The following is a 17,198-nucleotide window of genomic DNA, read 5'->3' on the forward strand; positions in this document are numbered from 1 at the left end:
TCTGTATAATCTGCTTAAAACTCTGGTTACTTATTAAATCATGTATTCATAGTGTGACACTTAGACCATCGCAGAACACCGGTGAACTAGCAGAGTTTTAAGCAGGACCCTTTCAGTGGTACCTCCCATGAAAGGGAGAAATAAAACGAGGTCTCCAGCTGGGACACTGGCTGGCTGCCGGAGGACTTCTACCAGACCTTCATTCCTCCCATTCTACTCCCACACCCAGTGTTGGTTTGCAAGGAAGGGCTTGGTACGGAAAAACAAGAGTCGTCGTCTAGTCCTCTGTTGCCATGCTCATGGCACACAAACAGAGTCCCCTCTCTGTCCTGACAGCAGTGGGCAAACATCCAGCCTCGGCGCCTGGGGTGGACAAGAATCGATGGAGGGGCACAGCCATTCTCGTGTCAGTGGGGAATGATGAGATTCTGTCTGCTAGGGCGATGGGGCTGCTTTTAATCACTGCCTTCCTGCTCTACATAAATGCCTGGTTTGTGAGTTTTCCTTCTTCCTCTGCTGCTACCAGCTGACCTGCACGTATGTCAAGCTGCATGTTATGGCCATTCAGTATTCCTGGCTATCTCTGTGGAATTCCTCCGTGCCCACTTAGCATTCCTGTTCTCTGCTTGGGCTTAGGGTTAACGGTGAAAATAACCCACATACTGCAAACTTCGTCCTTTTTTCTAAATAGAAGCTAGCAGGACCTGACCAAGGGTTTAAAACTCTAGAATAAGACATAGGGAAATGAACTACTGCGTAAATGAAGCCCTACAAGGTACATGGTATGGGACCAGCTCAGCAATTCCTCATATTAACAAAACCTGGACAGATGTACTTCTGTAACACACCCAGCTGATCCTTGTGACACATCACCAAAGACAAGAGAATATTGAGACCTAGAATGCTGACACACAAATACCACATTCACACAGGTCATAGCACCAAGAAGTATTTCAGGGTGCATCTAGACACCAGATACCTAAATTCACCTGTTATCCTAACCTCCCAAACTGACCCAAATGCCAAGAGCTGGAGAAAACCTCTTCCTTCTTCCAAACACAGGTTCCTGAAGTGACAGTCACTGAAAGCTGGGGAAGATTTTGTTCCTGGACTAGTAACCGCTTTTCAGTAAAGAAAATTATTATCAGTTTAAACTGTGTTACTTTGCAGCCCTGGAGAAATTTTCGGCAACTTAAAAGATACCAGGACAGCTCCTCCCCACCAACCTCCTGATGATCTGCAATCATAGAATGAAAACACTCCCTTTCTGGCCCAGAACACAATCTTTAGTACCAATTATGAACACCTAGACAGATCATAGTTGTCTTCAAAGAAATAAAATGAGACTTAATTACTGCATGTTCATTTTTAAACCTATTAAAAATTACTGTAAGCAAGGGGTTACCCTTACTTTGTGACAGCAGAAGCTCGGGTTGGAACTTCTGGAGGTTGGTACCGTCTTGTTCATAAACACACGTAGAAGGGATCAAAGGGAATTTTTTAAGTTTAATGTTTTGCAACTCCTCTCCAAAGCTGCTGTAAAGCTCTCTGTTCCTTAACAGCGGCTATTAGCAGCATGCAAATTAGGCCAAATATTGCACCGTACTGTAAATGTTTTAAAAATCTTAAAATTTTCTTTTTAGCTCTCTTTATTACTACTTGATATCACTAGTGTTCAAAGTAACTCCTGATAATGACAGAGAAATTACAATTCTAATAAAATCTTTCAGGGAGGTTTTCCCAACTGTCCATTTTAGAAACTGCTCGTTCTCTTTCCCTCGGCTTGTAATTTTCATGCCCTGCTAGCTGGAAAACAAAGATCTGCTTAATTCCAAAGGTTTTCAATCTTTCCACTCACTATACTTGAAAACCTCAAAAGAAAGAAGTTTTATCCTGAAAGGATACTGTTCACTCTGCCAAAAATCTGCATTAGCAAAAGTACTTCTATATAAGCCATAGTTAACACCGTTTCTGAAGCACAGACTCACTTACAATGACACATGGTAGAGATGGGAAAAAAACGAGTTTGAGCTAGATCAGGAGTTAAAATAATGAAGATTTAACATTAGGAGTATTTGATCATTGGTCTCAGCACCCCAAGCAGTAGTGCAGTCATGCAAACGTGTTTTTCAACTGCAGAACACACAGAAGCAACCCAACGGCACGGCGTGCTGGGAACAGACCTTGACAAAAGCAAGGCCACCAGCAGTGCTTGGCGTGAATAAAGTAAACCACACTTTGGGCCACATCAGGAGGAGCACGGCCAGCAGCTGACGGGACGATCCCCACTGACTGACGTCACTTGGGCCATGCTGTGACCATTTGCCAGCCTCTCCCAGTTCAAGAGGAAAGAGGAAGAAGGGAAGAGGGTCCAGAAGGTGATCGGGGCCTGAAGCCCATGATCAGCAAATGGAAGGAACTTGCCTTGTTTAGAGAGGGGAAGATGAAGCTGGGGCAGTGGCCTGCAACTATTCCAAAGGACCTTATCATGCATAGACATAAGGAGATATGCACAGAAATTATATTAGCTCTTTATAAGTGGAAGAAGCAAAATGAAGTCCTAAACACATCAGTAGGCCACAAAGACTCGAAAAGGAATCCTTGCTTCATAAAATCACTCTATTAATAAGGCTAATTCCATCCTAAGCACAGGAACAGCGTGCCAGCAGGCTATTCTCCAGGACTGAAAAGCTGTGGCAACTATTTCTGCTGCACCACATCCCATTAGGAAGAGATGGCAGTGTCAGCCTTTCTCAACAGACCCATGGCTTAGGTTTGCCACGAGACGTATCTGAAATTTCAGTTACCAAAGGGCTATTGGGATTTTCACTGATGGTTAATTGTTTCCCATTATGCACACATAAAAAGCTGCATAATGGGAGAATTGACTGGAAAGTACTATAATGCAAGAAAAAAAATGTTTTTGACTAGTAACAGGCTCTAGAGAGCTCTTCACTGGACATATGTTTTATCCTTTTACACTGGAAGTCCTCCGGATAGTTTCATTCAGTTCAGATTTAGGCTACGTCAGACTTACTGAGGATAAAGTGAGGATGATTCAGGAGTGGCACTGTGAGATACACAATTCCGCTTCAGCCTCTTCTGCAGTCTTCCTTTAGAAAAGTTGGAGAGTAGGACTGAGCAGCAGAGAAGGAAGCCCAGCAGGATGCGAAACACCAGGTGAGTCTCTCTCTCTACAACGCTCAACATTAATAGCTTCTTGGAAAGAAGAATTTGAATAACATCCTATTTCTGTCATGCTCTGCCAAGGTACTATTTTGGATGGGGATGTTGGAGCATTTCTTTTTACTCCACCAACTCTGTCCGTCTTTCAAGAAATGTTTCCACCATATGGTAGAAGTAGTGACTTATAAAATCAGAGAAAAAGTCATCTGGATATTCAGTCAACTGCTGTTTCCAGAAGTGATGGCATCCTCAGTCATATAGGAAAAAGGCAGTAAATGTAGGGCCTTACCTGCAAGTCCAAAGGCACTCTGACATTCTGGCCTCTTCAAAAGAAGGGCTGAAACTTGGTTAAAATCTTCAATTACAAAATGGCAATCCACTGAATATATGGACTGTGAGGCTAAAGAACACCCAGTTGCTGTATTTGCCCCTTCCCATCTAAATACCAAAGGTCTGATTTTTACAATTACTGTGTCCACACACAGACACAACCCTCCACCTAAAGAAGGGCTGCAGATGCTCAGCAACATCTGAAAAACAAGCTACGGATTGAAGGAACAGAATATAAAACAATAGGAAAAAAATTATCTGAAGGGCAGCATGCTATGCTGCTCTGTGCTACTGGAGTACTGCTGTCACTGTAAATCCTTTTCCTCTCTTTTCCCCCTTAACAACTACCAGTATGTCTCTCCCCTGATGACTGCAAAGACATGCAAGTCATGTGTCTCCTGCCATCCAACACCATTTCAATGGTTCAGGTTTCCTATGCAGCACCTGTCTGAAGCTCACTGTATCGCTCCTGCTTCCTTCAGCGCTTGACTCTTGTGTTCAGAGGAAAAGAAGATCAGCTACAGTGCACTGTAGCACACAAATTGATCCAACTAACAAATTTATTTTACATGGAATAACTAAAGATAGACATCAGAAAAAAAAAAAAAAAGAGAGAATAAAGCCAAAGGAGCCAACATCCTAGGAAGGCAGAAGTTTAAAAAATATACTCTAATTTAAGCACAATTTAAAGCCCTGCATAAAGCATACAAACAAACAAAAAAATTCAAAGTGATACAATGAAGTACAATTCAAGCCTAACGTTGCAGACGCTAAAAGATCTGCGATGAAGCAGGTGCCTCGCATGGCTGTTTCACTATCCTGTGCATAGAAAGCAACTTAGAAAAATATGCTTAAAATTTGCACTGTTTCCTCCTCACAACAGCAAAATTTTATTCAGATGATCTTTTATCATTCAGAAAAAAGCAAGTGCCAAAAAATTCATAGTAAGAGGAAACTAATTAGAGCTTGTACCTATGGAGAAAACAGAATTAGAACTCTTAAATAATTAAAGGTATTTCTAAAAGGCAGCTTTTCTTATAATTATCCAAAAATCAGATTATATTGCAGCTGAGATTCATATTTTTAGTATCCAAATGGAAATGAACGTCTATTAAAACTGTGTGATGGCCTAAGGCTTTATAAATAACCACATCCTCTCTTTGCCTGTTGCAGCGATGACTACGGATTCAGCATGCTAAGTTATTCCACGACAAGTCACACGCTCGCGGGAGCACTGCAAAGTGAAGATCAAGGTTAAATAGTTAGCAGGGATTTCTAAGCAGGAAGATGGCTGTGTGACCTTGGAGCTCTGACAGGCCCTAACTGAGGAAAATATAGTATATAAATAATCATATGGTACAGATGTTCTTCATGGGAGAATTTTTTTATTAGATACAAAGCATTTTATGTGTAAGAGGCCAACTAAAAAAGTCAAGAGTTCACATCAAAAGGTGTGCTGTTTTTAGAAGTCCCCACATTAAATGTTAGAGAACAGATACTTCACCCCCAAATTCCTTGCTTGTGTTCATCTGATATGGAAGTCTGTCCTGCGCTGAAACCCTAAGGCAGGCAACTTTTAAGAAGACTCAATATAAGTATTTTCATTAGAAGGTGTGCAGCTGCTTAGCAGTATTTCCCTGAAAAAATAGCACCATTCTCACAAATGGCTTCCCGACGTGAGCTGATTAATATTCCAGCTAACGGTACCGTCCCAAACTTCGCCTGGCATTTCCTCCCCCTAACAGTTACACTGGAAATGCATTTTCATAATCCAGGCACGAAGGTGACTTCTGCCGAGCAGAGGAAGGGAGACCGGAGCCTGACAGAGTGCTGTTTCCCCTTGGCTCGATTCAGGGGCCAGAAAAGCAACTCAGCGAGGATGTGTCTTACAGAGAGCTGAAGGAAAGAGGCCAGGACACTTCATACTGGGATTTTTCCCAGGTTTAACTCTGTATTTTCATCTGCAGCTTCCCATGAGTCAAGGTAAAGTCGGGACTGCCTGGTGTGGCTGCAAACCTGGTAGCAGGAACAGGCTTAGGCTTGTGTTCTGTCCAAGCCTTTTTCTCCAGGCAGATTCCATCTGTCCTTCCCACCTCCATCTCCTACCTTATCCAAACAGCCCCAATATTTCCTTTGAGCACCCTGCGTACTCCCTCCCAGAAAGGTACCTTGTTAGAGGTTTAAAAACTTGGCAAAAATTGGGATATACTTTCACAGGAAAAGAGAAGGAAAAAAAACGGTTAAACCCGGCTATGCGGTACTGATAGATCAAAAAAGGATGATTTTAATGGGCAAAAAGAAATTCCTCATTGCTCTTTATTTCAGAACTAGCTTGAACAGTTTTGGAAGTAGTTTTCACACGGAAAGCTCTTACCAATAGAAATTTTGGGGTAGCCAAAATTAAAGGAAGCTCTGCTACAGCTTCCAATGGCATTTCCATTAGTTTTATTACCTCTATCTCTACCTAACAGAATGCCCTTAAGAATTATTAAAAACACAAAAATGCCTCTAATTTTCCTTCTGTGTCTAAGGAAGCACACAACATTAACCAAAAACAATTTCTTTAACAAAAATGACACTTGGGATATCTCATTAGAATTTGACAACCGCTTAGTTTGCCTTCAAATCAACACCCTCTATGTTTCTAACTACACATAACACAACGCAGCTGGCGATGACCTGTATTTACATTTCCTCGCCTAAATCACCCTGCTTTCTGAACTGTTAGAAATGAGAGCTGCTAAGGAACTAAAAAAAAAGAGTTATTATTTCTTTCTAAATGGTTATTGGAGGATGACAAGCCTCAGATCACTCCAACCTTAATAACTACTGCCAGAGTTGTTTCCACCCATTAGCAGTTGTCAACAGATTGGTTTATTTAACTGGCAGCCTCACTCAGCTTCACTGAGCAGCATCTCCCTGGAAAAAAAAAGCCAGAGTTTGCAAACCTTCATGTGAAGAAAATTAACATGATGGATGCAGTAACATGCATTTCAAAAACAAAATGTAATCTGTCCACAGAACTTCAGGATGTATCTTTGCTCTCATACTTTTTTAGTAATTCCTGTCGTCTAGCCATATATTTGAATAAGCAAGAACAATACAACCAACATCCCAAGACAGAATTTTGCATGAAATAAATGACATTAAAATGCTGAAAAATAACTTGAATCAATTTTTTTTCCTAAGTATAGCTCCAACTCCTTTTCTAAGCAGATCAAGAGTAATTTGACACAGAGGGTCATAGTAAGACATGGAGCAAAACAGCTTTTCAAAAAGAAAAAGAAATCAAACTATCCCAAACTCCCCCTGACAGGCTGGGCTACTTATTTCATAACCAGAGCAGAGCAAAGGGTTAGGGAGTCAGAGCACCAAGCTACCACACTTGTGATTTTGCTCATTTCTCTTGCTGTGACAGAAAGTCACTGGGAAACCTATGGTGATATTTTATTTTTTTTTTCCTAATTAATTTGAACATTGAAATTGAATTCAAAATGCAGGAGGAGGAAGATGAAATGAGCATGAGTTATGGCAGAGGTATCCCTGCCCTTTACACATACTGCGTCCCGGGATGCCTTGCAAGCAGAAGTCTGCCCAGACTTAGCACAGCAATAGGAGTGCTCAGTAAGGGGCTGGAGACTGAAGCTCTAATTAGGTACCTGGGGGAGGGCAGGGAGCCTCTTCTTTCCCTCTCCCTGGTGATGCCTGGCAGTCCAAGAGGAAATGGAGGTACCCATCATGGCACAGCTCTGCATGGGTTTCTCTTGGTAGCCTGAGGAATTGCTATTTTCCCCTTATATTTATAATGGGGGTGGGTGTGTGGGTGTGTGCACTCCTGTTATAAGCGCTGTTTTTAGTCTCATGAACAAAGGCTGGGGTGAAGAGAAGGGAAAGGTTTGGGGAGGATGCTTTTGGAGTAACGGGGTTTGATAGCTGGACCACCGAGTGTCTGCTATTAGCATATGGTATCATTTATATTTAAGAGGAAGCACAACCAAGCCAGTAACACAGCCATCAGGGGGTACAGGGAGCAGTGTCCCCATGCAGATGGAGACGCCTGTCCTGCTCCATGCAGCATCTGGGTCTGGGCTCAGAAACTTGCTCAGAAGCAAAAGAGCCTTAGTTTCCTCCTCATGCTTCATATACACCATTTCTTCACAGAAACAGTGTCTGCAGATGAACACTGGTTGCCAAAAACATGATAAATTCAAACAGACAGGCTCTCACAATTACCAGAGAAATCTGTATACAAAGGAGGGAAATGAACTATGCACCATGAAGAAAAAAACCCAAACGGCATATATGAAAACAAGACAAAGGAAGCTGTTGTTGAAATGAGAATTGCCAGTTCCCAAAACATTTGATTTTCTCTTTTCACTTAGGCTTTAGGACTATAACTGAATACCATTTTCTGCAAAAAATAAAATCATCCTGTATTCTGTCATTCTGGGAGAGAGAAAAACAAAAATTTAAAAAATCAGCTTCTCTTCCACCCCCACCCCAAGCAGCACACATGAATCTAAAGAAAAGATAATTACCAGCCTGAAAATACCTGAATTCAGGAAAAAAGTATAGCTCAGCTACTAAAGGCATGGGGTAGTCCTACTGCACAGCATCTAGGCACCAGCAGTACAAATTAATAACCAAAAATCTGTTACACTCCGCTGCCTCAGAATCAATATACAGGGCTTTTTGTTGCAGGCCTAGAGCAGCAGAGCAGTAGGTCAGCCTGAAAGGCCACATGCAAACACCAGCTAGCATGGAGGAGTTACCTTTAAATGAGCAACACTGAAAGATTCAACTGGAATATTTTTATCATGTTCCTTAACCCTCCCAGCAGCATCCCACTCCCATGTGGCCAGACAGACTCTCCCATCATCTTGACAACACTCGTTATGTCGCTTGCTTATCCGTTGCTGTTATCTCTCCACTGAAAGCTGATTTGAGAAAAATGACTTTTTCACCTCTTGGTTCCTTCCAGTGTAAAGCATTAACAAGAACTTGTTTATTTTCTGACCTCACTCAACTTTAACTTTTGGTTGTTTTTTTTTAAAACGATTCCTTCTTTTTTTAAATTACACCTTGAAGTAACTCTGAAACCAACAGCTGCCATTTAGCACCTCTGTCAACAGCAGAAAACAGTTATATTGCCATTTCTCTCTAATGAAGTTTTCTATTTTATTTCAGGTTTGTAGTTAGGACTTTCAAGAGAATCCCACTCAACTCAATAGATAAATGTACAGATTTTACAGGCATTTTTGTCATGAATAATGTACCTCACATACTACTTCAAAATGGTGCCAGTATGCCAAAAATGCAGTACTACTGGAACTTTGAAACTATTTCATAATGCATTCACAAAAGAAACTGGATCACAAAAAATGTTATTGCTATTACCTGTGAAAGTCATTACTGCGAGGTCTGACGACTGCATTAAAGCAGCATCACACGCTAACGGAAAACCTTTCAAATGCATTGGCTGCTAATAACAAGTCAGCCTGTGCCAGCACGTACCACATATTAACCACAAATTATTTCCTTTTCTTGACAGAAATCTCTCCACAGACATTTGCTCTACACTAATGCCTAAAACTGGTTTTGAATGGTACAGATGAGATATAAACGAAATGAGTTTATCTTCTCAGGGAAAAAAAAGAAAAAAAAAAACCCACAACCCAAAACAAAAAACCCCAAACATTTCAAGGCCAATCCAATGCTTTCAAGATGCATTACAAAAGAGCTAATTCTGCAAACGCAACTCCTTTTATTCTTCTGAGTTTCAGAGGAATGCTTTGCTGACATTTCTAATTTGCATGCTGGTTTTTCAAATCACTTCAAAAATGGCTAATCAATCACAGAAATCACCCTGTTCAGATTCTGTGAACCTGCGATGCCCAACAGACAGGCAGGTTTGAGTGCTCCCGATGAAAACACTTGCACATTAGTTTGCAAGGTCTACAAGATTTGGAAATCTTCTCACTGACATATTGTACAAGAATAGAAATTCTCTTTACACTGATTACATCATATATTGCTCAGGCTCTAACTTGCCCCCAAAATGGCAAGTTTCATTAATTGGTAAGAATTATTTTTAACCTTCACACTTGTAGACTGAACAAAATGAGTGCAGTTTTCTCAGAGCATAAATTGGTTAATAGCACTAAATATGATGTTTTGGTACATTCACACAAGAGCATCAAAGGTTGATTTCACTTTTTAATACTGGAAGGGTATGTGTATTAAGTTGCTTTGTTAAAATATTTTGGCATGTATCTGGCAGAAATTTGAGATGAAATACATAACATTGATGTAACGACAGTTTCTGTGAAACAAAATAATCTGGCACACTCTTCTCTCCCTCATATGTAAAAAATATCTCCATTAGATATAGAATGCTTTCTGAATTAAACCTAAGTGTTTGAAATCTTTTCCCTTTTCCAGTAAAAAAAAAACAAAAAAACAAAAAACCAAAAAAACACTAAGCCAAGAAATCTAATTTACATTGCCAGCTTTATAATATTGTTTGGATGTATTGCCAATTTTTGTTCCTAGACCCACAGTCACATATTATAAATCTTTAGACAATACAGCAAAGAAGTAGTACAAGAAATCCACAACTGCAGAATGCAAAGAAAGTATCCTCCAAGGCAGGAAACTGAACTTCCAGGGCTCATCTGGTTCTGATAGTTTTCAGCTCCATAAAGCTGTCCATTTTTCTGTTCTTCGATTTGGAAGCTGGTGTGGGATGTATTATCTATTTGAGGGAGATTTTTTTCCTCCAGATTGTAGCCAAAAAAAAAAAAAAAAGATAACAAGAGGGAAAAAAGAAAATCTCATGTAAATAGCCTCAGAAGATGTGATTTACAAAAGAAACCTACCAGCCACAAATTAAACCACACTATATTTATTCTGAAATGGAACTAAAGTGAATAGCATCATTTAATGCATCTGCTAAGAAGTTAGCCAGCTTCTGTACAGAATGAATCTTTGCTAAGGATGACTCCTTCTTGCCCGCATCTCATCCATGGAGTTTCTGTGATAGAAACACACACCGAGTGTGGTCTCTCATTTCAGACAACTGAGGAAGTCAGAAGTCGAAGAGAGAAATGTACTAAAACAGGTTCACCACAAGAAAAGGATTATACAACATTAGATATAATTTATACGCTAAATGAAGAGGGATTAAAAGAAGAATGATTCATATATATATACACACACACATATATATATATGAGAAAAAGCTCACCACTTCAAAAACCAATAATAAACAATTTACTGCTATTACATTATATTGTCGGGACTGCCAAGCAAGTCCATAGATATTAATGAAATTATGTAATTGTTTAGACTGGAAAGAAACACAGCAATAGCTAAAACAGTTGGCAGATGTGATCCAAAAGTATTAAGTCTGCTCTTGATTCGAAGTTTGCTCTTGGATACTCTGACCATGTGTCTAAAAGCAAACAGAACAGGCTTTTTATTTAACTTATTCTTAAAAACTGATACTATAAAGCCCAAGTAAACTGAAAGGAATACAAGCCTACTCCCAAGTTGCTGGGCAGAGAGGGAGGGTAGAGCTGATCTCTATCTTTTTCAATTACTCAGGAATCACATAAACAGCCCATAACATTTTTTCGTTTTCAGAGTTGTATACAACAACTTCAGTGTTGGAGAAACCTGGAGGCATCTTTGTCTCATCAATAACGAAACTGCAACAGGCTGTGTCCCGTACCTACCTTATGTCTGTGGGATAATAAAGTAGAACCATTTTTGAGAGAACAGGAAGAATTCTTTTTAAATTAACATTTGAATTTTCAGTTGAAAAAACTGACAGAAGGACAAAGTGCGTTTCTTCCCAGGCTACAGAGAACCAAACTACTGAACATCTGCTTCAGAGGCAGCAGAACAGTAATTGTGTGTCCCAGCCAATGAATGACCTGTGCAAACTTTTCCCTGATGTTACTTAGCAATAGCATATTCACTCTCCTCTTTGAATAAAGAAAGCTCGTCAGCATTCAAGGGGTTGAATCTCTCTTCTCATCTTCCTCCTCTCCTCAGCTTCCCACACAAGAGCAAACCTATTTCATAAATGAGAGCTGTCCTCCTACGTAAGATTTGTATTAATGGAATCACCCTTCAAGGATCGCAGGCTCCATCTATCCTGGCACACTAAGCAGTGCCAGGGAATGTTCCCATGAGAAGGAACCCAATCGTCTGCACTCTCATGGCAGGAGATGGTCCATGGCATGGGGCAGCACCTGGCCCCAAACCAGGCATCATCCTCCCAAGGCAATCTGTGGCCCAGCTCCAGGATGACCTCTGCCCACCCATCAGCTGGGATGTGACCAACCTGTTTTGCAGTGTAATAGATTCAGCGGTGCTGGCTGGGGCTCCTCCGTGCCAGCTGGCCCCACCGCCAGAGCAGCCGCAGCATTTTTGTGCACCAACGAATCCCAACAGCAGACCACCAGCATCAGGCAGGGTGTGCCAGCCTTGGATCTCCGACTGTTTTACATTTAGGTGTCTTTAACAGTCTAACGTACAACCACTGGAGAGCAGAACCAGCTCAATCGTCCCCACAAGTTAGCTTCTCCCCTGACCATGGACACAAATCACTGACAGTGTTCCCAGCAGAGACGACGCACTGTGACATTGAGGAGGTATCTCCTGTGGTCCAGGGAAAAATACCTGTAATCAACTTGGTAGCATTAAAAACCCAGTAAGTTTAACTCTGGGAAATGTGTTCTATTTCTGCCAATTAGTATAACACTCAGACTTGCATAGAAGTAAACTGTTATTTAAAAGGGACTTTATGAACGCAGAACACAGGCTGTAAGTACGGCTGCCTTCTACAGCTGCACCGAGCAGGAGGACCTGAGTTTCAGCAAAGGCATTAAAAAATGCCTATATTATAACTCTTGATTCTAAGTTTGCTTAGAAAATGACAAATGAAGCTAATTCCTGTGCCTTTCTGCACCCCGAAACACTTTGCTGTACATAGGAAAGCTCAGACATGCCTTTAAATGTGGTACTGCGTTTGATTCTATTGTTTCAATAAAATACAAACGTTAAGAGAGGAAAACAAGTGATCTGACAGCATTACTTCAATCACCATCCAATGCTCCACAGCGTGGAGCTGGCAGGACTCGAACCTGTATCACTCCTAGGTCGTTCATTCATCTCTGTTGTCAGAGGTGTCTACAAAAGCCAACTCCGGAGATGCTTCCAGTAAGGCTGGTTTTAACACTAATCTCTGTCATCATTTTCCTTAGCAGCTGAAGTGAAGGACAGAAGGGGAAGCCCCATACACAGGGACCTCAAACACAGTAGATGAAGGTGTAAAATCCACATTCAGCCTGTGCTTCTCTCTCTTTGGACTGGACTAACTGAGCACCGATCGTACTACAGACAGTCAGGAAAAGACCAGCATTTCAGCTGACAAGCTTGAATACTGTGAGTGGTGTAACTGTGCAGACTGAGGCCACAGGATGAGCACTGGTGTATTCTGGTTTATGACAGATGAGATGCAAAAGTTAAAGGTATTACTGCCAAGTCTTTCCATCATTTCCCAAACCCTTCATTTAGCCCTTCCACTGAAGGCGGCAAAAACAGCGGGGTGTGTGCCCCAGCCGAGGGTACCAGTATCTCAAACTGTCCCTGTGAACTTCACCACAGCTCGGCTGCCAACAGCCTTTCTTAGCTCCACAGAGCATCCAACACCAGCTTCCCTCCTCCAGAGCCACAGTGCTGGTGTGCCTGATCTAGCTGGGTATCTCCTGCCAAAACCCACCCTCTGTAATTACCATCAGTGATGAAGATGCAGCTCAAGAGAGAGAGAGAGAGGGCAATTAATTACCAGAATCTACTTTGCTGGTTTTAAGTATCACACCAAACATGTATTATACCTTTTCTTTGACACTACGCAGAGTAAAAGGTAGCGCTATATTATATATTTTTGGATCAAAATGCTCAATGAATACAAGTAGAAAACAAGAACATTAAGTAAAAGCAAAGATAATTTTTAAAATATGATCTAAAAATCAAACTTGGAGCAAAATGGAGTTTTCATCTTCCAGATGACCGGTATAACATGAAGCGACTTAACTCATCTGACAAGATGGATTACAGCTGGCCCCTTATCTCTTGGCCTGCTTACGAACATGAAAGGAAAAGAAAAACAATGCATTAATTGATGGTGGAGAGCGTTTTTCTTCCTAATGGTTTCCAGCCAGAATTTTTGAGCTCGAGCCATTTCCCAAATAATGGCTAGCATTTGTGTACACATTACTTTCTTTCATGTGACAAGGAAATGTAATTTTTCTTTGAAAACATACTCATTAAGGAAGCAAAACCCTTCCCCCCCCACAGAAGCCTTTGCACCCCATTCATAAGTGTGACACAGTATAATCACTTTAGAAGTCTGGAGGAACCACAGATCCTTTGAAAACTCCCACAGCAGAGACGCAGCCTTGTGCCTACTCTCCGATGCCCTCTATTAGATCAGGTCTACCCAGTATTTTAAGGTTATTTGCAATGCAATAACCATCAGAGATCTCAATCAGGTTGAGAGTTATTCTAGGAAACACAGAAAAAAATCAAAGAAACTAATGATTATCACAAATAATTGAAAGAAGCAGGCATCATTAATACAGTCATAATATTACATAGGTTGATTATATGCTCAGAAGTCACTTGGAAGTATTTATTTTCTCTGACAGAACCTTTTCAGCTCAGTTTCACAGAGCTCTGTGAAAGAAAAGGAAATGCACAAAGGGAGCTGCAAATGATTGTGCAGTAGGTACTTCTTACAGCCTCAGTGCTGAGGGAGATGTGAGTTGCAGGGATGACAGTGGATGAAATTCAGCACGGGGAGGCGAGCAGCAATGCACGCTGGCTGAGGCACCTGAAATTCTCCTGTCTACTACTAACATGCAGATCCCCGGAAGACAAACTCAGCTGCAGAAGGGCTCCGTGAATGTCTCTAGCCACTGCATGGTAAGTCTATTAGGAACAGAAAACAAAAACCTAGCAAAAAGATAAAATCAAGATAGTGTGTCCTGTAAGTCTGTGCCACAGATATCTATCTGCTTGAGCCTCATTTTTCTTGCCCTTCATTGTGATATTGCTCAGACCACAGAGCTCCAGCAGAGAGCACAGTATCTATCCCACACACCACACATAGGCCTGAGCTGTTACCAGAACAGAGATCGTTTAGCACAAGACTAGAAGAAATTATCTTTTTTTTTTTTTTTTCTGTTACAGCCAAAACCACTCAGTCTTCCTGCTTGGGCTGCACCCCAGAAGAGGCTCTGCCTGAGACTGAAGCAGGAGTTCAGTTTTACAAGGAAACAGACACAATATGAATGTGCAGGCATACACAACTAATTTAAACCCACCCTGAAAACAGGGAGCCAAAAGATGCTCCCTCACAGAAACACTCTCAGCAGTGCTGCCGTGACAAGCACTGCCTACCTGAGCAGGCAGGATGGACGTTGAATGCCCATCACTTAAAGCAAAGAGAAGCCCGATGCTATACATCAAGTCCTATTATTTTATTTATAACCCCAGTACTGAAATGCATACTAGCTAGGTGTGGCAAGGTACACTTTCACACTCTGTCTCGCTGATGTGTCAGTGGAAAGCTGGTACTGCAGATTTCAGTGACTATTGATAGTTATCACATAAGGCTGGAGACAACCCATGAGAAGGAGCCAGGCAGTCTCCAACCCTTCCATGATTTATGATCACAAACTGGGAATCCAAAAAAATCAAGTCCTCTGCTGCGGTGGATCCCACAAGACACTAAGTTGGAAAGGCCTCAGAGAGTACCATATTTTCCAGGTGATGGCAAGGTATCTAAGAAACACACTTACTCCTGTCAGCAACTCTCTGAAATATTTTAAAGTTCATTTTCAAGAGTAGTGAATATATTTCATAACCATCCCAAGGGAGTGTTTCCTCTTCACTGAAGCTACTGTATTTGGCAAGGAAGCTGTGTGACATTTTTCCCCAAAGGCTTTGGTGTGATAAATGATAGCTAAAATGAAATTTTCTATTAGACTTAAAGGCTCTGCAGAGCAGGCTTTAGGAAGTAAGGTTTGGATTTTAAAAATCCAAAATTTAAAAATCCTGAAATGGAAATGTTTAAGTATTTGAAGCAGAGCCATGACTGATTCACAAAGAATAAGCTATTTTAAAGCAGACTCCCAGATGACTCTTTGGTATGAAAGAACTGAGGGATCAGAGACATCCTCTTACTGCCTTTCACACAATAAACTTTCCTCTGAAGATGCACCATAAACTAAACAAAGATAATCTTATTAAAATAGTAAGATATTTCACTGATATTAAGTTGCATTCAGATATATTCAAAGAACAGAATTCAAATACCTTCCAATCCATTCTAGAAATATGCTTGTTCTTGAACGTGTTCAACTGAGGTACACATAGAAACAGTAACAGAAAAATTACCTGGCCGAGGGGCTTGCCAAGTTAACCCCCAAAATCTTAAATTTAGGTCATCAAATTATGAGGGTTTTTTAAAAAAAAAATCCAACTGGATTATTTCTCGTGGTTTTGAACTGCTAGGTATACACTTGAGTCATGTTTTCAAAAGTTTTAATGTAAAAATCATTTTGATTTGGTTTACACGGAGACAGATGCAATCTCACAATTTACCAGGCTGGCTAGGTGTTGAAAACAATGTTCCAAAACTTCACAGTTAACTCTTCTTGACACCTTGGTGTGGAATTTAAGTATATTCAAAAACTGCATTGGCCTATGACAACATTATTGAAATGGCACTATTTACAACTCCCAAGTTCCTGTGAAAAAAGTTCCTGACCTACATGTGCTCTGAGTCGCTTGGACTAAACTTAGTTTTGGATCTGGAGTCTCACATTTTCTTGGGGAGTGAAGCCCTGGCTGCAAACTGAGGATGCTGATCGGTCATTGCAAAGGGTTACAGCAGCTTGCGACAGCACCCAGTATGAGTGAATTTGTGAGATTTAACTCCAGGTCTGAAGCTGAGGATCAGAACTACAGAGCAATGTGGGAATGAATCTTTTCGATACCCTCTAAGTGAAATAACAGGATACACAATGGTTGATTACACCAGAAAAATGTACTTTTAAAAACATATTAGCAAAGGTTTTATTTACTTAATATATACAAGAGGAAAAATCTTCAGCTTTGACTACGGTAGTCACCAGTATCCTGAGCTGCAAATGGAGAATCAAACAACTGGCAAAAGGAAATCATTCTTAAAGAAAAGAAAAAAAACCCAAACCACCACATCAGCTAAACATAAACAGAGCATTACATCATTACACAGAGAGTAACAAGTACTAACACATTTTTGTTTTCCCACTAGAGTAATATTAGAGTAAGTCAGTGCCCCCAATATCCATTTGGATTCATTTTATGGGTATGCCTTCCAATCCCACTCCTAGCAAAACTCAGCAACTATGAAAATAACTGAAGTAAAATGTTTTCTATTTTCTAACCTGTAAGCATCTGCTGCACTTAAAGACATTTTCACAGGTGATTGATTGATGCAGGGGAACAGTTAATCAGATACAGAGCATTTCACCACTTGGTCACCAGTTCCAGTCCAGACCCAAACTGATGCTGTATATTGTTGGGGGGCAGAGGGACCACAAAACCCACCCAGAAAAACCACC

At 40.8% G+C, this 17,198-nt stretch overlaps 1 protein-coding gene across 4 annotated transcripts in view; it reads right to left on the bottom strand.

Moving 5' to 3' along the window:
• The window catches only part of DIP2C (disco interacting protein 2 homolog C), a 334,539-nt gene that overhangs the window by 216,360 nt on the left and 100,981 nt on the right, over nucleotides 1–17,198 (bottom strand). The gene's annotated exons all lie outside the window — the stretch shown is intronic.

This window comes from Phalacrocorax aristotelis, chromosome 2, assembly GCF_949628215.1.
Source record: "Phalacrocorax aristotelis chromosome 2, bGulAri2.1, whole genome shotgun sequence".
NCBI lineage: Eukaryota > Metazoa > Chordata > Aves > Suliformes > Phalacrocoracidae > Phalacrocorax > Phalacrocorax aristotelis.